The 22,061-nt window shown below is 42.6% G+C and overlaps 2 pseudogenes; one reads left to right on the plus strand and one right to left on the minus strand.

The window, feature by feature from the left end:
- Positions 1–6,722: 6,722 nt before the first annotated feature.
- Positions 6,723–18,628, minus strand: LOC101839902 (annotated as a pseudogene).
- LOC121135757 lies at positions 17,433–21,832 on the plus strand (annotated as a pseudogene).
- Positions 21,833–22,061: the final 229 nt, after the last annotated feature.

The raw sequence follows: 22,061 nt of genomic DNA on the forward strand, positions 1-22,061 counted from the left end.
AGTAACAATTATTGTCAACCGGAAGAGCAAGACACTTGATCTCTTTATTAACTTTAGGAAGAGTTGTGGGGCCACAACATCTTGTGCCCAGACAGCTTCTAGCCAGTCTGTGGAACATCAGTGAGTTTTGCTCTCTTAAGCTGACAAACCTAAAACCCACTTGGGACTGGGTGGAGGGATTCTGTTTCCTGCCAGGAGTTTCCAAGGAAAGACAGGAATGGGCAAACTTTCTAAAGTAATTTCCCCATGACTGCCCAGCCAGACTGTGTTAAGTGTTTGGAGGCTAGAGAGGAGCCTCCTGGAGGGAAGTCACTTTTCCTGTGGCCTCAGAAATTAGTGTTTGGGCAGAAAGGTGAAACACTGACCTCATCAGTGATTTGAAGTCCACACTACCAATCATCCAGAAGGAACCACAGCCTCTCTTAGGGCCATTTACTTCATCCAGTCAGGTTCAGGAGACTATACCTGGATAAGAACTGCCCTGAATCCATAGCCTTGGGTCCTCACTGCAGGAGAGCAAAGGGACATCTCATATCTACGTCTATCACTGCAGGAGAGCAAGGGGACATCTCATAACTTCTTCTATCACTCTCGCCTGAGTTTTGGACACAGAGTCTCACTTGGTTGACTGCACTCTCCAACTGGTTAGATTGGATAGAGGCATCTAGATGAGCTCCAGGGATTTGCCTGCCTCTCTGCCACTTCATCCCTCTAGTGCCAGGGTTATAGATGAACCCATTCATACTAATTTCTTACGTGGGTTCTGAGACTACAAACTCAACTCCTCAGGTGTGACTGTGAGACATCTCCCTAGTGTCTCTATAGTATCTATTGAAACAAAGTCTCACTGAACCTGGTGTTCACCAATTGGCTGGACAGGCTGTCCCATCCCCCATCCCCTAGAGTGTTAATCTTACTTCTTTCCCTTTACTTTCCTTTTTCTATTCACAGTGCTGTACAGGAGGGAAATGGTTTTCATTTTAAAGATGGACATGGATGTCAGGGTACCACTCAGATTGATCTGATCACATAAAGCATTTGCTTTTTGTATTTTAGATAAAGTAATACATGAAAAAATCAGCCAAAGCAACCAAAAGTTATAAGCAGTAAAGACTTTTCATGGACATGACCCCCATGACACTTGCACAGTGGTTTATTCTCATAGCAGAATTTCACGTTTTTCTGACCATGTTTTTAAGATGCTGTGGTAAAGGATATGGGACATAATGGTATAATTAATTTTGTCAGATGAGACTAAGATAATCTACTCAAGGCCAACATATATGATCTTTTCACATTTTTTTTTAGTGTGACCTGCACCTGCTCTTTCCTCCAGTCTCTTCTAGTCCTGAACAATGCCAGGGAGTGCATCTTAGGAGGGGCATGGGGAATCTATCCCAGTTTTCTAGCTCTGAGGTTCAACCAGGGGCAGGAAATACCTGTTGCATACCCACTGATCTTTCCACTAACTACTTAAAAATGAATGGAAGAGCTGATGTCTGTGAGGTGGGTGGGGTAGGTTGATGACTGGCTACCAGGGGGCAGGGAGAGAGCACAGTGCTGTCACAAGAGGGTGGTGGCTTAAAATAAGATATCCCAAATGGGACATAATGCAAGAAGTGTGAACCTGGAAACAGAAAACATGGCAGTCGTTTTACTGGAGGTGAGTGGGTTCCCACTAGAAGAAGCAAAGGAGAGGGAAATGTCTAAGCATTTGAGACATTCTCTAACCTAAAGAAGGCTTGAGAAATGAGAAAACCCCTGATGCTCCAACCCTTGCTTTCTCTACTCTTTCTAATCAGGCTGGATTGTTGAGATAGCATCGGTTTAAGGCACTCACCTAGGGGAAATGACCTGTCACCTGTTGCTTGGTCAAAGTCATCCTATGAGTAGTCCTGCAGTGGAAACCATTGGTCAGCACCAAGGGGCAAAAGACAGTATGCAGGGAGACCCAATCCTATCAGCCTAAGTTGGGGGCACACTGCAGGGGAAGCTGTCGCTGTGCTAGCATTGCTCTTCCATGCAGTGGTGTACAGCCTGGTTTTGCCCATCCTCCAGAGTCTTGGTCCCCTCACAGATGTGTAAAGCAGCATAGGGCTTCCAGGGTACCCAGTTCTTAGCTTAGAAACATCAACACTGTCTCCCTCCACTCCTTTCTGTAGCTGGCCCTAATGCTCCCCTCTACTCTTTAAGACATTCCCCTTGCACTACTCAGTATTGCTATAATGTGATCTGCATCCATTTATCAAACAGCACCTGTATTTCTGTGTGATCAAATCACTGGCCCAGTGGTCCAATCAAGTGGATACAGACTAGCCATCTCTGAAAACCTCTCAGAGGGCAGAAGGACAGATGGTCTTCAAGAACAGGTCTTTGTGTGAAAGTCCAAGCCTAAGATAGAAAATCAGCAATTTTTTTTGAGAACTCTGAGTAGTCTGGGTATCTGTGTGAACCAGATTAGATTTGTTTCTGTGGGACTGGTTACAGAGCAGAGTTCAAGAGACAGGGAGTTGTTGGCCCAAAGGAAACAGCTCCAAGAAATGGGTACATGTGATATAATCATAAAGACAGTCACAAAGTTACCACAGCTTGTTTCCTGGAGCTAAAAGCATCTTCAGTGTGAAAAGACAACGAAGTTACTGGGGTAAATGCTAGGTTGTGACATTTGATATCAAAACTTAAAGGACCCAAAATTTATTTATCTGTGTTTCTTGCTAAGTTGGTCTCTAGACAGTTTCATATGTACAGGGGTATCTAGGAAATCCATTTGGTCCCAAAAAGGGTTTTGTTCCAAAAAGTGTTTTGACCCACCAAAGACCCTAAAATTCTGTAATTAGGCATTCCTTTTGAAGCACATGTTGACTATTCTTGGTTGTCAACTTGGCTACATGTAGAATTAGATAAAACCCAGATTGCTGGTCACACCCATGAGGGATTTTTATTTCTTAATTAAATACTTTAATTTAGATCTTATCTGGATCTTTGAGGTGGGAAGACCTCCATTAATCTTGACCAGACATTCTGCTGGCATCCTATATAAAGGACATGGAAAAAGGAGGCACTCTCTATGTCTGCTAAACCTGTTGCTCACCTAGCAAGTCCATTCTTTTACTGGTATTATAGCCTGCTTCTTCGGGATCGCAGTATATATTGAAAACCAGCTGAGACATCCAGCCTTATGTACTGAAGAACTATAGGAATCTTGGACTTTCCATTGAAAGACAGTTATTGTTGTTCTAGCTGGATTACAGCCTGTAAGTCATTCTAATAAATTCCCTTTTTATCATACACACACACACACACACACACACACACACACACACACACGTGTTGTGTGCAGGTCTTGTTTAGGCACCCATATTGTACTAAGAGAGAGAGATTCAGTGTCCTACAAGGATGAACTTCTCAATAGATTGTGCAAATCCATGTGGTCATCCCTAAACACATGTACATACAGGCCTCACTCGATGGACTCAGCAGGTAGTATTTATGTGTACACGTGGGCACATATGTATAATAATTGAAGGATAAGAGGTCTTGAGACTGAGAGGGAATAAGGAAGACAAGGGAGGCAGTTGAGGTTGTAGAAATGATGGAACTATAGTTGTCATGCTTGAAATTAAAAAAATAAACACAAAAGGTTCCATTGTGCATATATAATCACACTTTTTTTCATTTTCCCATTTTATACCACTTAGGTTGTTCCACAATTGAGCTGTCTTTAACAGTACTCAGTGCTGCCATAGATACTGATGTGTGGTTATCTCTGTGGTGTGTTGACCTGGAGTTTTGGATGAATATGCATGTACATAGCAAGTTGTGTACTTCCACCATACTGTGACATAGTAAACGTTTCCATTCCCAAAGGAAGAACAAGAGGACAGTATGGAAACACTGAACCAAAACTGGGAAATTCAGGCATATTGTCATTCTATATGCTATAGCTGGGTTACATGGCTTATTTTTAGTTTCACAAGTGAATGGCTACAATGGTTTTTTCTTCACTCTGCAGACTGTCTCCACTCAGTTAGTTGCTTCTAATACTGTACAGAGCTTTTGAATTTCATAAAAATCTATCTGTTAATTGTTGGCATCATTTCCAGAGTAAGTAGAGCCCTATCAGAAACTCCTTACCTGGATCTTTTAGTACTTTCTTTACTTTTTCTTTCACCAGTTTCAGTTCTTAAACCAAGGTGATACAGTTTGAATTGATATTTATAGATTGAAAGACAGGGGTATAACTTTATTTTTCTACACACGGACACCCAGCTTTTGCAGCATCTTTGGTTGAAGATGCTATGTTTTCTCTGAATATGTATTTTTTGTACCTATGTCAAAAGTCACATGGTTATACCTGTGTGAGTTTGAGTTGTGGAATATCAGTTGATGTGTTATATTTGTTTAACTGTGAGGCTATATTACACTGCCTGTCTAAAACACCTAATTGGTCTAATGGCCAATAGCTAGGCAGGAGAGGGATGTACTGGCTGCCAGGCAGTGATAACAAATAGAAGGAGAAAAAGAGAAGAGGGAGGCATTTGGAAAAAGGAGGAGAGAGGACAGCCAGGGCCAGCCACCCAGCTACACAGCAAGCCATGAAGTAATAAATAAAGGAAGGTATACAGAATACGGAAAGACAAAAGCCCAGAGCAAAAGGCAGATGGGATAATTTAAGTTAACAAAATCTGGCTAGGGCTGGATAGGTGGTTCAGTAGTTAAGACGACCCAGGTTCAATTCCCAGCACCTATATAGCAGCTAAAGATCTGTCTGTAACTCCAAGATCTAAAACTCTCACACAGCCATTCATGCAGGCAAAGCACCAATGCACATAAAATAAAAATGAAAAAAAGTATAAAAAAAGAATAAAAGAAAAGCTGACTAGAAATAAGCCAAGTTAAGGCCAGATATTCTTAAGAAAGAATAAGTCTCTATGTAATTATTTGGGAGCTGGCTGGTGTATCCTCGAAAGAGTAAAGAAGAAAAAAACACAACAACTACAGGTTTGTGTCTAGGTCCTCTATTCCATTGATCTGTATATCTGATTTTATGCTGATACCATGTTTTTGGTTTTGGTGGGGATATTATAGTTGGTGTTGTTACTATGCCATTCCAATATAATTTCAAATCAGGTTGGTGATACCCCCTAACTGTTGTTCTTTTTCTCAGAATTACTCTATAGCTATCTGGAATCTCTTTCCTTCCATGGGAATGTTAAGATTTTTTTCTATTGCTTTGAAGAATGACACTGAAATTTTGACAGAGATTGTAGTGAATCTATAGGTTGGTTTTGTCAGTATTAACATTTTCACCATATTAACTATTCCAACTCTTGAGTATGATCAATCCTTTCATCTTCTGTTTCCTTCAGTTTCTTTCTCTCTTTTACAATTTTCATTGTAGAGTTCTTTGTTTTTTTTTTTGGATAGCTTAAATCCAAAGCATTTATCTCACTGACCCTGTAGCTGCCTTTCCCACTAGATTGACTGGCCAGAGAGGCCCTGGTGTCCACCTGTCTCCCTTTCCCTCCAGTTCTGTAATTACAGATGTGCACCACTGAACTTGGGTTTGATATGGACACGTGATTGACAAGCACTTTATCCACCACCCCAAATCCATCTTCCCAACCTGATATTCACATTTTTAGAAAAGATTAATTTTATTTTTATTTGTGTGTGTAGATGTGTGTTTGTATGGAACTGTGCACATGTGAGTGCAGTACCTGAGGAGGCCAGAAGAGGGCCTTGGATCACCCAGAGTTAGAATCACAGGCTGTTGTGAATGGCCTGGAATGGATGCTGGGATTCAAACTCTGGTTGTCTAGAACAGCACTGTGTGAACTTAGCCCCTGAGCCTATTTTTCAACTCATTTTCACCATTTTTGTTGTTGGTGTTTGTTTGTTTGTTTTTGTTTTTCAAGACAGGGTTTCTCTGTGTAGCTTTGTAAACCAGGCTGGCCTTGAACTCACAGAGATTGGCCTGCCTCTACCTCCCGAGTGTTGGGATTAAAGTCATGTGCCACCACTGCCTGGCCCTCCTTTTATATATATATATATATATATATATATATATATATATATATATTTTTTTTTTTTTTTTTGGTTTTTACGAGACAGGGTTTCTCTGTATTGTTTTCGAGGCTGTCGGTCCAGCCCAGCCTCGAACTCACAGAGATCCGCCTGCCTCTGCCTCCCGAGTGCTGGGATTAAAGGCGTGCGCCACCACCGCCCGGCTATAATTATTTTTTAATGGCTGAAGAATTTAGGAGAATGATGTTATAGCTTCATAAATGAAAATTATGTGTAATTCAAAATTTAGTGCTCATCAAATTTTATGAACACATAGTCTCTTGATCATAGCTGCTTTTGCCTGCATGTGTTGTTGAGTGGCTATGCTGCCCACTCTACCGATTTCCAAGCCCAAGATACCCACCTTCTGGCCCTTTTCATACTGATCCTAGACATTCTGGTTCCTGTGTTTCTTTACTGCTGACATTGTGTTCCATGGGGTGAGACCCATACTGCTCCTATAACCTCTTCACTCAGTTCCCCACTCATGCCCAAACCTCTTGACTTCATTCTCTTCTATACCTTCAGAACCCCATGCTTCACACACACTGACCTTTTTCTTTCTTGGGGTTACAGAGATGATGGAGACCTTACTTTGATATAGATAGATAGATAGATAGATAGATAGATAGATAGATAGATAGATAATACGTATATGTATATATGAAACAATCTTATTTTACATATCAATCCCAGTTTCCTCTCCCTCCAATCTTCTCATGTCCCCACTAAACCCCTCTCCCTGCTCCCCGCCTCCATCCACATCCCAGGGAAAATATGGGCTTCCATGGGGATCATCAAAATCTGTTACATCATTTGGGGCAGGGCCTAGGCCCTTCCCCATGTATCTAGCCTGAGAGAGTAACCCTCCATGGGTTCTCAAAGTCCATTTATGATTCCACTGTTAGAGGTTCCATAGACTGCCCTGAACTCCTAACTGAAATCCATGTTCAGGGGGCTTGGTTAGGTTCTATGCTGGTTCCCCAGCTGTCAGACTGGGGTCCTTGAACTCCCACTTATTCAGGAGACTTGACTTTCACAGCCTCTTTATTCTCTTGCTTCTATTTTAATTTGCATGTCTTACTTCTAACTTCTTCTAGGTCTCTTGTTAACAAGACAGGCAAGTGAAGAATTGGCATGCTTTTCTTAGTAACCTTGGTTGGACATCTATGACTCTGATCTTGAGCAAGCTGTAACATTTTAAGCTTATGTTCTACTTAGTCTGGTTTGAATCTGCTTTGAGGAAAAAGTGAGATAATCGTGTGTGATTAATCTGAGTCAAAAGGAACAAAGCAGGTTTTTAAGCATCTACAGTCCTCATGGGACAAATAGATCTAGTTATGAAGCATGCCCTAGTATATATTCTATATATCAAAGTATACAGCTAAATTAAAAGTCATCTATCTACACACATATATATGTATCCATAAAATTGAGATGCAATCATGAAATTAACGTATGTACATCACACACACACTATAATGGAGGTACTAGGGAGACATCAAGCTGCTTTAGCAAAAGCAATCAACTTTCCACAGTCAATGGTCCTGCAGGCCTTGTCTGCACAGGATTAACCGTTTCCAGAGTTTCTCTTGTCCTGTCATGTTCTGCTGCAGCTTCAGCCCCAAATAAACACACAGACACAGTATTAGTTATACAACTATTGGCTGATGGCTAGGGCTTTTTATTGGCTAGCTCTCTCTTAATTATTAACCCTAACTACTAATCTATGTATTTATACATGGCCTTATCTTACCAGAGAATGTCTGGAGCATCTGTTCTTCCCTATGTCTGCTTGCAGTCTCTCTCTGCCTACCTTTCCCAGAGTTCCCCTCATATCTAATAATCCTGCCTATCTTCCTGCCTGCACTGGCCAAACAGGGTTTTATATATCAACCAATAAGAAAAGCATACATACAGAAGGACATCCCCCAACAATTAACCTCCATCAGATAACCATTCCTCCAGTGGATTGACATCTGAACACTAGTGTCACCTGCTATAAATCTCAAAGCTGCTGGAAATTTACATATATTATTTAGAAGAAAACTGGTGTGTTTGACTTGAGGGAATCAATGAAAGTGGAACTGAGGTGTCCAGCATGGACAGAGATGGTGAACACTGGGGGAGGGGCTGATGGTGGTAATCCCCTGAAAAGACTCAGTGCCCCTGGCCAATACACAAGTTAATTAAAATGATGATAAATATCAAACCACAGGCAATAAGAAGGGTGGTTGCTGTGATGTTGGATCCCATGCACATGTTGACTCTGCAAAGCACCTTAGCCACCCAGCTGCCCTCGAGCTCCTTCAGGTCCTGCTTCTGCCTCTCCAACTCCTGCTTCACCTTGGCCAGGTAGCACCTGTAGGCTTCCTGGCGCTCACTGCTGTCACTACTAAGGAACACAGAGGCATGAAGGAAGAGGTCATTGCTGTAGAAGGAGCCATTACACTCCTGCTCCAGGCCCCTCACCAGGACCATGAGCTCTGCCAGCTGTCCCTGCTGCTCTTCCCCAGAAGCCCTGTTATTAAAGGCACAGTACCTCCTCCCACACTCCTGGACCAGGCTGTGCAGGCTGTGGTTGTCAGTGTGGGTCACAAACTCATGCAAGGTCTCATTTGCCAGGTCTTCCTTATGGGTGAAGAGGACGATCATGTGCCTCATGACTCCCGCCCCAAAGGTCTCCTTCACCCTCCTCATGGCAGTGGTATCCTGGGCTGTGAAGCATCCCGGCTGGGTTACGTACATGGGGTCCTGGCACACACAGCAGGTAGCAGTCTCCAATGTCCTTTTCTTGGTTCTGGGCCTTTGACTCAAAGATGGGTGGCGTGTCTACCACTAGGAAACTCCTTCCCTTCCATGTGCCCATCTCTGCCTGGCTGGTCCTGGTCACTGACTGGGCTCCAAGTCTGGACTCGAACGCTTGTCAGCAGAGGATGCTGTTCCCTGTGGCACTTTTCCCACAGCCAGATTTGCCCACCAGGAGTATCCTCAACTGGTAGGCTTCCCGGTTCCCTGTGGATGAGAGAAAGTTTGTGCGTCAGTTATCAATTCTTCAGACTGTTATTTCGTGGTCCATGAAGATATCTCCTCATTCCCAGAAAATGGGTGTCACTCAAATGTTCCCAACTGTTTGCCTATAATTTTAGGTGGTTCTTGTCTTTTACTAAGTCCCTGTTGGGAACCCATCCTAGAACACACAGACACGGGGTGGGATTGCCACTGGAGGGAGAGGCTCTGTTCCATCTGGACCACAACAATTATGTCATTTCTGAAGAGAAGTTCCCTGTTCTCGCCCCTGGAGAATGCTCAGGGCAGATCCCGGGTAAACTGTTTGTGAAATAAGTGTGAGTTTAGAAGACGGCAGAGATGAGAAGTCATGAATGACAAAATAGAGTCACAGCTTTTACCCACAGTGTTCCAGACACACTGTGTAAATGTGCTCAGCATATGTCCCCCAGAGGTTATTTCTGGTGGAAGAGCTGCAGCCACTCACACTAAGAGCCAGCTGGGTAGCCTAGGATGCAAAGTGGGCACTGGGAAATGAGATGAGTGATGGTGCCAGTTAAGTCTGGGAAATGATATGGAGTGGGCTGCTGAAAAAGGGTGGAAGAGAAGATGGTTAGGATCACTTAGAGGTAGACATACTAGAAAGGCCATCTATTTGCCAGGTGTGCTGGAGGAACCCCAGGAAGCCAAGAGCTCAAATCTCCAGCATAGAAGGACTGAGGATATGGTACTGGCTTGTGAGTCCAAATGAATACTAAGTGCACTATAGACTCCTAAGAATCTGTCATTTGGGGGAAGCTGAGGGTAGTGGAGTGTCCATCCAGCAGGTGTGAGCTCAGGGCTCAATTCTCAGGATCACAGAAAAAAAATCTATTAAAATCTGTTTTACTCCTTTTAATCTGTGTCTCCCTTGGTGTTCTGGGATGTTTTGTAAGAAATAGTAACTTTAGGGGTTCTTTCCTTTTTTCTTTCTTTTTTTTTTGTACAGTTGAGAAGAGATAATGGGAGAAAGAGAAACTATGTCACTGTTGAGTTCCAGGCCCTTTGAACTCTTGTTGCATGTTGGAGTCACATTTCCCCTCATTGTGTGGAGTAGAGTGTCATAATGGAGTATGTGTTTGTGTGTGTGCATGCGCGCCTGCATTCATGTAAGCATGTGTGTGTTTGCAAGCATGTGTGTGTGTCTCTGTGTGCGTGTGTGCACAGGTGGGGTACACACATGTGGGCACATGTGTCTGCATATGTACATTTGTCTACATGAAAACAACAGAGGCTTGGACACAAGAGATTAGGAGACATGGGGAACAAACAGCAGTGGCCTGTTTGTTCTTGATCTTAACTGGTTGTCTGACCCTATTTTGGCCCAAAACAGGTGGGATAAGGAACAGTGACTCACATTCTTAATTAATTTAGGACCTTGGAGTTTTCTTGTCTTTGGCTATAGTTCCATATGTGCACTTCTTAAGGCCTTCCATTCTTTTCTGGAAGCAAAACAGGAAAGGAAGTAAAGTCAGGTCTGGTGGGAACTGGTAATACACTTTGACTCAGGTAATTCAGGATAACTCTCCTGGCATGACCATTTCCATAGCTAACTCTCCCACCTATGTTTTACTTTCAAACACCTAAGTAACTGGATGGAGTGAGGCAGAGTCATCCCAGTACAGTGTGCCATTGACTTTCCTCGCTCATGGGAAAGCAGAGGTTTTACTACAGGTGAACTGATAATCTCCACCAAGATAGAAGTATAAATATGGGAAGCATTCTTCTATGAGCAAGAACTGGACTTTAAAAACTGAACCAAAGTAGATGTGAACCTTCCAGGATAGAGGAAATAATTGCTGGGCTGTAAATAAAATTGGTTTGTTCAAAGCACCAGGCAGTTCCAGCATGGGGAAATGTTCTTGAGGAAAACAGGCAAATAAAACATGCTCTCCCTGGGTGGATGGAATGGAGGATGGCAACTCCTCAAGAACTGAGAGGAAGGAGGACAGGAGGACTGACACGCCTTCCTCCCCACACCTGGAGGAGTGGGAAAGAGACAGTGATACCATGATGGAAAGAGTCAACACTCATGACAAGATACAATTCCCATGGAAGATTTGACCAAGCATCTTCCCTGCTTGGGTTTGAGGTTCTGCTCTACCAGATAATCATGGTTTTTATTATTTTAGTACATTCAACCAGAGACTGGAGCAACCGTGGCATAAATATCCTGTTCAAAGTGGTGTAATGCTGTGTCACTGGTTTGGCTGTGATGAAAAGGGCAGCATTCTGTAGGGAGGGCTTAGCCTGTGACTCTAGTCATCCCTTCGTGAATGCTTAGCTCATGTTAGAAGGTGGTTTTTAAAAGCTTATCATTTTAGAACATATTTGGACTTTCATTTGTACATAAAAAATGTAGAATTAAAAAAGATAAATCATAAAAATAAATTTAAAAAACATAGAGTGAAAACAAGTAGCTACCATTTGCAATGAGGAAACATAAATGATTTGCTGTTCTACTATAGTTTCACCACCAGATTAAAAATTAAAACAATACAGATGTAATTCATGATTGTTGATTTTTTTTTCTCTCAATCTCCTGTCTCATTCTCCATTCTAGCCTTCACAGCAATAAGTATTTTGTTGTTTTTGTGTCTGAGTATTTGCATATGCATTTAGATATTTAGAAAATTCTCAGTCCTGTTTTTACATGTTAAATTTCTACATAAATGTCATGTTGCAACAGCTAGTTTTTTTTTTATTCAGGGACATCCAAGTTGTTCTGTAATCATTTCTTTTTACAACAAAGAGTAAGATAATCCTCATAGGTACCTCTTGGCACTCCTGTTCATCACTGGTACACTTTTTCTGCTAAGCTATATATGGCCAGGTTTAACTCTTGAGTGGGTCCAGTCAGCTCTTGCTTACCCCAGTATCCCAGGAGAACCTCCAAATCACCATAAATGGTACACTGAATTTTTTATCACACTTAAGAACATAGGGCTGGCCATTTTGAATTTAAGACATGGCATGGTTTGTGTGCTACTTATAGTGCTTCTGTTATTTTGTCTTTCACAATTATATTTTGCAAAGAAAATGGCTTTTCTTGGACTTCTTTGTAAGAACCCATCAATTCTTTTCACATATCAGAATGTCTATAGGCACCTCCTCTCCCCTCCTCTATCCCCTCTCTCTTTCTCTTTCCTGTTCTGCTTGTCCGCCTCCTCATCCCCCTCTTCTTCCCTGCCCCGTTTTTTTTCTCCCCCTTATTCCCTTGCACCCAGAGAAGAGCAGCCCTCTCAAAGTCATCTCTTATGTACTGTTCTTGTCACTGTAAGCTACATCCTGGTTCTTAGGAAATTCATCAAGTCATGGAGTACTGTTTGCACTAATTGTTCAAGATCTGAATGTGAAGGATACAGTGTCAGTTTCAATGAACCTGAACTTCCCCACTGTGACTCTCCTCTGCAGACACTCATCATGTTCAGGATTTTTCCATGACCTTTTTTTCTTGTGTTCCCTATGCTGTTATTTACAGGCCACTTTAAAGTCACATGACCTGCCCACAGTCACACATTTGCGTTACAGCTAACTCTCCCCAATGGCTCCTTTTGTCTGTGTTATCTCTTAGATTTCTCAGCCAGTGTGGAGTTGGGGGAGATCATTCCTAACAAATTAATAAGCCTCCCTTCCTGGAACCCTATGTGTGATGCTGCTATCCCATGCTTTGGACATAAACTAGTATTGACTGCTGGAAGTCTCTCCAAAACCAACACAGAATTGCACTTCTATATCTAAGTTCATGTTTCCACAAAATACCACCATGTCCTCTCAAAAGAACTTCTCAAAGATAAGACCATATGGGGTGTCTGTTCTATTTTGAAGGATTTCAGTTAGAGTCTGACTTGATTCTTACTGTGTCACTTGAATGTGTGCAATGTGGCTGCCACAACCAAACTCAGCAACATTAACAGGGAAGGTTGTGAATCAGTTTCTGAAAAATCAGACAGACTACAGGATGCACATGTCCCACTCAGGGATAAGAAAAAATGCCCAAATGCCCAGAGGTGAGACAGACAGCATGAGATACAGACACTCACATGAATCACAGACCAGACAGGAGAAGAGACTGACAACAGCCTAGGAAAAGACAGGGGAGGGGAGGGACTTGTGATGGACAAGAAGAGATGTGGCTGTCAGTCTGCAGAGCACACAGCAGTGGACATATTGAGAATGAACATATATTTCTTCTCCATAAAGGAAAATTCTGCTAATTTTCCACAGTGTAGATGCAGAGGCCATGGGAGACGGGCAGGCAGTGTGTGAGTGGCAGCAAATGATAAGGGTCAGGTGTCACTCATGGAAAAGGCAGAAGCAAATACACAAAATGAACATTCTTGTCCTAAACCAGACAAGCTGATTTATCACATTTTATTTCACCAAGCAGTGAGAATGCAGGGAGTTACTTTATGAGAGATAGTCTTTTTGTCTTCCTGATTCTTAAGCAGCAGGCAAATCAAGAACTGCCCGAGCTTGGCTTTGAGGCCCAAAACACCAGTAAAACGCTGAGGATGCTCGCCTGCATCTGCAATCCCAGCAATACACACAGTGAAGGAAGCAGTCAGTGGAGACAGAAGAATGGGTCAGAAGATATCAGGCCAGCTAGCACATGGTGTAGCAGAAACAAGAAACAAGAGGCTGTTTGCACCAAGTGTAATGGTAGACATTGCTTCAGAAATTTGTCCTATGACATCCACGAGTGTCCTTGGCACCAGTGTGTGCCTGTACTCTCTCACACAGCTGAAAATAAACACAAACATTTTCAGTGATATCCGTTCCACCCATCCGGTCCTCCCTGTTCCTGTACTGGAGTCACAGGGCAGGTTAGTGATCAAGAGTCTAGGAAATGGCACCCTCTCCTGTAAGGTTCAGCTGCCAATGAGGGTTCACGTAAGTCTTGATCTCAAGGATGTTGATTTACCACAGTATTGGGGTGTGTTATGGAAGAGGTATGGGCTACCTTAACTGTGAAGAACAGAGTGGTTTTCAGACAGGGTAATAAGGTGGAGTTCACTGACTGGTCTTCTAGAGAAGGACTGGATCATGAGGGAGGTAACATAGAAATTCTACTCTGGCCTGTAGAGCCTTAATATCCCATCCTGATGTCCTTGACATGAGGCCCGTCTGGTCTGTGTGGATTTTGATGGGTCTGGGGTAAAATGGAGAGGTGTGCCTCACCTGCTGGGGAACTTGGGAAAGCCTGTGGACACTGGGACAGTTTCCCATCTGTCAAAGACAAGAGCATTCAATTAGCTTTGTTAACCTCAGGGTTTCAGAAGACAAGGGAAATGGGTTGGAAAGCCCCAGCATTCTCATGGGCCTCAGGATGATAGCATGTCAATGTCAGGGATCTGTCCCACCATATGCTGCCCAGGGGATCCAATGTGCTAGAGCTCTTATGAGGGCCCACAGGGATGATGAAAATGTCTAAAGGAAGCTTTAGTTAGACAAATTTTATTTTTTATGTCAGAATACATACAGTTAAAAATGAGACTCATCACCTTCGAGCCTTTGCAAAGCTGATGCCATGTTTCCTGTACTGTGAGCTCTGAGCAGAGTTCTAAGTATTCAACTTTTAAATTATTTCCTTTATAGTTAATACATCTAAGACCAGGGCTATCTGCTATCCTGGTACCCAATGACCATCTTTCTGTAGACCAGCAGAAAGATCAGGGAGGCCACATCCAGGAAGATAGTTATGCCCCTCCAGCCATTCCTGTAGGATTTCTGCCATTCCCATAGCCCAGGTAGCAGCCTTGTGTTGAGGAATAATCCTATGATATAAGGAGAATCACAGGGGTTAAGGGTTTGTTAATTAACTGTAGCAAATCAAAACAGCCAGTTCCACTCCATAGGCTGAGGGAAGTATTAAGAAACTGATGAATATCTGGATCATGAATCCCTCCTGTACCATTAGATGAGCCATCAATAAAATAAGTAGCTGCCTGTGGAACGTGAGGAGGTTAGACAATTTTGTAATCACAAATTCAGTTCATGTGAGAAAAACTCATAGTTTTCCAGCTGGATAATGGTTTCCTATCTTCCACAGAGATCTGGAAATGGAATTTGGAAATCCATAGAGTTCGGTAACACTCTTAAAACTGTTAGTTAAGGATACTACTACACAGCAAGTATCAAACCCATGTAATTGTTGACATCCAGTCCTCCCCTGATTTACTAATTGAGCAAGAGGAGTAAGGTAAGAAAACAGTATTTTATGGCCCTTATGGTGTACATTAATCCCTTCCAAAGTTTATCCTTGTGTGATGTAATACCTGTAGGAGACAATTTAGTGGGGAAAATAAGGGAGTTCAAAGGAAGTGAAAGATCCACACACTACACAGATGCCTCTTTTAGTCTAGATTCTTTTCTTGCTTCACAAGGTAATCTGAGAGGACTATCCAAAGCCGTCCCTCCTTCTAGAGTTTAAATAGATTGCTTATATTGAAAATAGCAAGCCCAGCTCATGAGCCCATGGTGGATTTAGGAGCCAAATTTCCTTTCCCTGCTAGGCCCAGGCTTGCCTAGGTTAGAAATTTAGTTTTTTCATGGGTTCTCTTCAGGAAGTGAAGAGAATTCAAGATCAGATTGATTATCAAATTGCTCACCCCATGCTTCAGGGTCAGTTTTAGTCACTGGTGGAGTGTGATTAAAGGAGGCTCCTGTAAAGGAGCTGAGGCAGTTGCCAGCAGCATAGACAATGGAGGCCATGGTTTTACTTTTGATTTTACCTTGACGGGGAAAAATCTCCCTTTACAAAAAACACAAACACAGAAAGATTTTAAAGTTTGGTCATCTAGTTGATATTCATTTAAGGAATTATCTATCTCTTCCTCATGATTGATATCCTCTGTGTCATCCTTAAGCACTTGGATAACAGTCCAAATTAAAATTCAGTCCAAAATTGAACAAGGTATTTCCTCCATGTCTGTGTGCGTTTTCAATATTCTTTCAGATTCTGTCCCATTCTTCTTCATCTAAAGTCCCTTCTTCTGGAAACCAAATACTATAATCACAAACAAATTACAAGAAATTTAATAGTTGTGATGTTAGTATGTGTTCTCCTTCTTTCATTAAAAAAAGATGCACAAGTTAAACAAAAAGCAAAGCCATCCATGGTTTCTGCCGCTGTATTCTCACTGACCTCCTTCTGAGTGGGTTCATCACCACTTATCTCATAGACAACTCCAGGTCCAAGTTTCAGGCACCATTTGTCATATATCTAGACCTAGGAGACAGGAGCAAATAAATTAGGTGGGGTAGAGGGTGGTTTTATTTCTATTGTTTTAGAAACCTCCAGATTTAATTCCAAGGTGTTTGTACCACTTTCTGGCCACAAACGGAATATAAGGGTTCCATTTCCCCCATAACCACACTAGCATTTGATGTCATTTTGTATTCCTGATAGCCATTCTGACTAGGATTATAATACTCTTTAAGTAAAAGAAAGTGCATGGCACTTGGCTTTTGTGGTTGTGGGGACAGTTTGAGGGTGCTCTTGAGAAGCAGTCATATTTGTATGGAAGCCTGAATAAGCAGCATGCATGGCCAGTAGTGTAAAGAGAAGCTTTTTTCTTGAGAGAAACCTTCCCGCCAGCCTGGTTCTAGAGCCGCATCAGTCCCAAATAAACACACAGGAGACTATATTAATTATGAAGCTGATGGCCTTGCTTGTTTCTTACTGGCTAGCTCTGACTTAAGTAATTACCCCATAATTGTTAATCTAAATATGTCTCTTACCGGAGAAGTTTCCGGGCTTCCTACCCCATGGCGTTACATCTCGACTCTCTGTGTTTCTCCTTCCCAGAGTCCTTCTGGACTCCTAGTCCCACATATCTAGATTCCTATTGGCCAGCAGTGTTTTATTGACATATACACAGGACTTCCTCCACACAGTAGGGTGAGGAGCTCTGTCCTATGTGTAGAGTGTGAGGGCAAGGAGGTGTGAGGGAGCAGGATTCAAAGCCTGACTCAGGTTGACCTCAACCATGAACCCTCTGTAGCTGATCTATGCCTGTCAAGTTTTCAGAGACTGCTGGGATGTTATCTTCTCTCACCTTTTCAACAGCCTGGGATATTCTACCCTATGTGCTCTGGAAGACAGAAAGGAACATTTTTGTCCAAAGTGACATAGCAAGGACTCATTTTTTTTGTTTTCTAGTTCTCTCCAGAAATGATTTTATTCTTCTTTATAGTCAAATAAGACATACACACACACACACACACACACACACACACACACACACACACTATTTTTGAGGGTGAGTGTTCTCATTTGTGTAAATGTGCATAGGTGCTTGCAGATAAGTGTGAACATGTTTGTGTATTGTGTAAATGTGGAGGACAGAGGACAACCTTGTGTATCACCTTAGGCACCATGCACTGTTTTTTTGGTTTTACGAGACAGGGTTTCTCTGTATTGTTTTGAGGCTGTCGGTCCAGCCCAGCCTCAAACTCACAGAGATCCGCTTGCCTCTGCCTCCCGAGTATTGAGATTAAAGGTGTGCGCCACCACCGCCCAGCACCATGCACTTTTTTTAATGAGACAAGATCCAGTCTTGGCCTGGAACTCACCCTGTAGACAAGACTACCTGTGCTCTAGGGATCTTCCTGACTCTGCTCCCATAGTGCTGGGATTCCAAGAGTACACCACCATGCTTGGATTTTTAATTTTTTCATGGGTTCTGGACATTGAGCTAGAACCCTCATTCTTTCAAGGCAAGTTGTTTAGCATCTGAGATGTCACACTAGACCCCTTATCACATTTTCTTTTTAATTGTTGATGGTTTCCAGGCTAATTATTTTATTGTAAATAATGCAACAATAAACACAAATGGTCAAAAATTTATTTTGTGTGTTAATTGGAAAGTTAATGCAAAAATAATATCCTCTCCTCTGTGAAGAACAACAGTTCTTACAGCCTCCTCCCATAGACAACTACTCCCCAGACTCCTATAAACATAGATAATTTGTCCTGTTCTGAACTTCAGATAATGAGCCATACAGATGTCAGTTTTGTGTCTGGCTTCTTCCATTAAGCATGCTTTTGAGTTTCACACATGTTAAAAAAATATACTCACATATTTTATTATGTGAGTATTAGGCTAAGGGGCATTTTATAATCAGATTGTCACAGCCCTTGCCTTAGTCCATGACCTCATACTATAATACTCACTTTTGAAGAATGAGTTCCAGTAGAAGTTCAATTTAGCATAGTCATTCTTCTGGAAAACCTAGGCTTCCTGTATTCCTTCTAGTTCTTTCCTTCTTCCCATGGTTTCTACTTGGGTGTCTGGGTTCTGCCTGAGAATAGAGGCCTGCTCAATCAGAGGGATGGGGCTTTCTAGAGCAGTTCACATCTGTATCCAACTGCAGGAGGAGACCCTGGATCCATTTTTATTTTTCTTGTCTCACATGTCCAAAGAAGAGACAGCCTCAGATTCCAGGACCACATCAGGATGTAGAGATGCCGGAACTGAGGGTCCTCCTCATGGGGAAGTGTGGTGTTGGGAAAAGTGCAGCAGGGAACAGCATTCTGGGGAAGCGGCCCTTTAAGACTCAGTACAGTGAGCAGCAGGTCACCAAGGTCTTTTCATCCCGCAGCAGGATCTGGAATGGGAAGAAAGTTCTGGTCATTGATTCTCCAGAGATCTCATCGTGGAAGCCTGATGCATCTGAAGTCAAGGAGCACGTCTCTCTGGGCCCCCATGCCTTCCTGCTGGTGACACCACTGAACTCTTTGATAAAGAGTGATGACAATATGTTCAACCCTGTCAAAAATATTTTTGGAGAAAAATTCACCAAGTTCCCAATTATTCTCTTTACCAGGAAAGAAGATTTAGAGGATCAGGCTCTAGATGAATTTATAAGTAAAAACAGCAATCTCCAGGAGCTCGTCTTGAAATTTGAAAAAAGATATACTGCTTTCAACTATCGGGTGATTGTGGAGGAGGAGTGGAGGCAGGTGAACAAACTCCTGGGCCAAGTTGAGAGCATGGTGCAGTGCAACGGCAACAAGCCTTGTATTTTCAGGGAGAAAGGTAAGGCTAAGCATAGGAAATGGCTTTGTATCCAGAGCTTGGGATGTAAGGCATGATCTAGAACTCTCTGAAGGAAGGGCAGAGGGTGAGCAAAGGACCATGTTGGGGATGTAGCTCAGTACAGTGTTTACCCAGCATGCACTAGGGTATCTGATCCCCAGCAGGTCATCAGCTGGGCGTGGTGGTATTTTCCTGTAGTCCCAACACTTGGGAAGTAGAGTCAGGAGGACCAGAAGTTCAAGTTTATTGGCTAAGTAGTGAGTTCAAGGCCAACCTGGTTTAAATAAGACCCTGTCTCAAAAACCATACTTTGGTCTCTTCTTTAAATTTTCCTAAAGTTGTGTGTTTTTTAATGTATACTCTCATGGCTGGTTTTTAATTCCTTCCTGACCCCTATCCCACCTCTCCACCATGGAGACCTCTCCCAGTCTTCTTGCTGTTTCAGTCTGCTGTTGCTTCTGTTCACTTGTTGGCTTTTCTGTTCTCTTACCTCAGAACTTTCTCTGGATTATTTATTCTTCCCTGATCTGGATATGGGAAACAATAAGAATGTGTAAGTAGAGTTTAGAAGATGATTTACTTGCTTAACTAGCATGAAAATCTGAGTTTGGTCCCCAGAACTCATGTCAAAAAAGCCAGGCATGGTGGATCTCTAAGACTTGCTGGCCAGCTTTTCTTACTAATCATGTTCCAGGTTAGTGAGAGACTCTGTCTCTAAAACCAGGGGTAGACTGTGGCTGAGGAATGACAGTAGTGCTTGTCCTCTGGCCTCTCTGTGCATATAGAGGAGCATGCCTCTTAGCAGGAGATGAGAACGGTCCTGATGGAAACAGGGCTTCAAATGGCAGAAAGGTTGGATCAGATTTCAGAGAGACTTGGCAACTGAGTCTTTCCTAAATACAGAAGTAGGGATTGGAACACATGACATGAGTGCTGGAGCATGCGTGTGTGAGTGTGTGCTTAAATGTGTGTATGTGATGCACGCATGCATATGTTGGTTCAGATCATTGATTTATTTTCACCCTTTAAGCATAGCTATGAGACCGAGTTTAGCATGAGTGGCTCACTAGTTGTCCTGGAAGGGAGACCAAGATGGGCTTTCCTCCCTCTTTGGTTTGAAGTAGACACTAGTGACTTGATAAGGGGTTCGTTCATGATGGAGAACCATTGAGGAGGGACACAGTGCAAAGTAGAAAGGCATCAGGAACACCTGAAAGTAAATATAATCAGATCTTTGCACCTACAAGTACTATTTACATGGAACCTTCTCTTCTATCACTGACACCACAAAGAACAGTATTAGTGGCATTTATTTTAATCAGGAAGTTCCTTTGGCTCATTATTGAAAGACACAGTAAGATTAATCAGGCTTTTAATGAATTTTAGTATGAGATAACCAACACAACTGGTAATATGTTGATAGAAACTGCGATTTCCCCCACCCTGAAAATCTAATTGTATAGAGTAGATTTTCAAATACTTCAAAGACATTTTTGCTATGGGTATTAGGAGTTAACAATAGGGAGACTTAGTTACACTAGGAACAGAAGATAGAAATGAAATGTGTGGACTAGATCCAGCAAAGATAAGAGGCAAAGATAAGGCCACTGTTTCTCATAGGTAACAGTGATTAAGGAGAGGTCCTGGAAAAGGGAGCAGAGTTGATTCAGGGACAGGAGGTATGCTATGTTCATGATGAGCAATGGGCAGAGGATTGTCCAAGTCCCTCTGCTGAGTACATAGACCACATAAACTGGGCAAGCCAGTCTCCTGTGTGGGGTAGACCTGTTGGGTGGTGCCTGGCGAGCTTAGTGATAAAACTAGTGCTGTGAATAACTTGGAAAGATGAGTTCTGCATCATCCCACAGTCATGAGTCCATCCCATTTTTCCTCTGCAACAGAACTCCTAAACATCATACTCCTAGGAAGGATTGGGACTGGAAGAGTGCAACTGGAAACACGATCTTGGGGAAACCTGCCTTCCTGTCTCAACTAGGAGCTCAGCCCATCACCAGTAGAAGCCAGAGTGACAGGATGACAGTGGACGGGCAGGATATTGTGGTTGTGGACACTCCATCATTCAGCCAGATGCCTGGTATTCAAAAGGATCCTTCCAGGTTAAAGGAGGAGGTCAAATACTGCTTGTCTCTCTGTGAAGAAGGAATGAAGGTTTTTGTTCTGGTGCTTCAGCTGGGGCAGTTCACCCAAGATGATGAGGCAGCAGTGGAGCAACTGGAGGCCATGTTTCAAGAAAAAATTATGAGATATATGATTGTGCTGTTTACACGGAAGGAAGATCTAGGGGATGGAGACCTTGGTGATTATACTAGAAACACAAAGAACAAAGCCCTTAAAAGCATAATTAAAAAGTGCAAGGAGCCAGTTTGTGCTTTTAATAACAAAGAAACTGGTCAAAACTGGGAGGCCCAGGTGAAAGAGCTGTTGAAAATAGCCAATAGTCTCAGAAAATACTATGATGAGCATTCACACTCATGGGTGGATTTTGGCCATCCATTCAAAACAATAGGCCAACAAATTGCTAGGATGTTTAAACAATGAACTCAAGTGAGTAATTAAAAGGTCTGGGACACAGGGATGCCATCAGACAGAGGTGGGTGGGATGATGGAATGGCATGACTGGTGGGATCATTCCCTTCAAAGAAAGTTCATGATTTTGAAGGTCAATCCTAATCCTAACCCTAACCCTAAACCCTAAACCCTAACCCTCTAACCCTAACCCTCTAACCCTAAACCCTAAACCTAACCCTAACCCCTAACCCCTAATCCTAACCCTAACCTCTAACCCCTAACCCTCTAACCCTCTAACCCCTAACCCTCTAACCCTAACCCCTAACCCTAACCCTCTAACCCTAACCCTAAACCCTAAAGCTAACCCTAAACCCT

Source organism: Mesocricetus auratus, unplaced genomic scaffold, assembly GCF_017639785.1.
Source record: "Mesocricetus auratus isolate SY011 unplaced genomic scaffold, BCM_Maur_2.0 Super-Scaffold_100042, whole genome shotgun sequence".
NCBI lineage: Eukaryota > Metazoa > Chordata > Mammalia > Rodentia > Cricetidae > Mesocricetus > Mesocricetus auratus.